Source organism: Emiliania huxleyi (genome assembly GCF_000372725.1).
Source record: "Emiliania huxleyi CCMP1516 unplaced genomic scaffold EMIHUscaffold_452, whole genome shotgun sequence".
NCBI classification, from domain to species: domain Eukaryota; phylum Haptophyta; order Isochrysidales; family Noelaerhabdaceae; genus Emiliania; species Emiliania huxleyi.
Window position 1 is genome coordinate 39,141 of NW_005198594.1, and position 1,674 is coordinate 40,814.

The following is a 1,674-nucleotide window of genomic DNA, read 5'->3' on the forward strand; positions in this document are numbered from 1 at the left end:
GGGCGCGCGCGGCGCGACCTTAGGGTACCCCTAGGCTTAAAAGGGTGGGCCCTGGGGCGCGCGCCTGCGGCTTAAACGGCTTAAAACCGGCCTAGGCCGGTTTTAAGAGCTGCTGGGCCGCCGATTCCTTAAACGGTCTTAAACGCTTAAACGGTGCGGGAGAGCTCCCGAGGTCGATGGTCCGGGAGGCTCCCGGTAGACGCCGGAGGCCGGGAAGCTGGCTACAGTCAGCTGGCACGCGTCCCCTATGCGAGTATGGCTCCTGCCAGTGCACCAGACCTACAGATGTGTCTTCAGAGGCGGGTTTGTGCCTAATAAAGGCAGTATTGGATAAAACGGCGCGGAACCCAGCGACGCGTGCCGGTGAGGCCGATTTTCTTAAACAGACTTTAAAGAGGGACCCCCCGTGCCTGCAATCTCTTAAATGACAATTTGAGCCCCCAAACCTCCTCATTTCCTAAAAGGTCTTAAAACAATCCGGCCCTCAGAACCCTAGGGGTACCCTAAGGGCGCGACGGCGCCGGCGAGGGAAGGCGCGGGTGCAGCGGCCGCCGGCGGTCGTACCGCTCGCTGGCCAGCGCAGCAGCGGACAGCGCAGCGGCCGCCGGCGCAGCAGCCAGAGCAGCCGGTGCGCGCCTTGCGAGGCGAGTACTGCCGCCCGGCAGCCTCGTGAGGCGGCCAGGCGCGGCAGTACTCGTTCGAATGTTGCGAGCCGTGCGCGCGCCGAGGCGCCCGCGGCGCGCGCCCCTGCCAGTAGGAGGCGGCGCAATATGGCCATAGTACAGCCCTTGAGGAGGAGGAAGAGGCTGGCTGGCAGTGCTATATGCCGCCGAGGGGCAGTTTTGGGGTGCTGACCCACGCCCAGGGGGCTGCAGAACGCGTCCGCAACCGGGACAACCGCCCCCCCAGCCGAGGCCGGTCGAAGCCCCCTTGAGCACAGCCATGAGGAGTCCTCTTGGTGCTTCTGGCGGCCGTTCAAAGGTCGGGCGCGCGCCGATGGGGGGTGGGTGTATCTTGCTTGCTCCACACCGAGCGCCATCGGTCCGGACCGGCGTGCTCACCGAGGGTCGGCGTGCACAAGGTCTGAGCCGCGGGCGCTCGGCGCCAAGTGCAGTGTCACGCTCGCGCGCGCGAGCGGGTCACAATGGGAAACCCTCGTTTCCTATGAACTCGGTCCCCCAACGGAAGAGGCCTCGCTCCTATTGAAACACTCCAACATCAGATTTGCCTCGTGCGTCCCTTCGAAAGCTATTTTCTTTTGGGGGAGTTTTCTTGTAAGATTCTTTTGGGTCCTGTGGGCCCCTTATCATACTTAGTCGGCACCAGGCGCACGTCCCCGCAGCGCCACCAGCACCTGTGCCTGTAACCTGCGAACGCGCCGCATATGCGCAATCTCCGCGCATGTGCGGCACTCGCAAGCCTTTCACTCCTCGCAAGGGCCGAGGCCGACGCGGCCAGCTTCGGCCTCGCCTTCCTCGAGGCGAACGCAGAGGCAGAGGGCGTGGTAGTCCTGCCCTCGGGGCTGCAGTATCGTGCTCTGGCTCACGGCGGTGGGGAAACGTCACCTGCCGTCGACTCGCCCATCGAAGTTAGCTGGGAGGGCTTCACCGCGGCCGCCTTCAATGCGACACCTCGTGGCGCACCCTTCTACTCGACATACGCGGGTGATGGGCC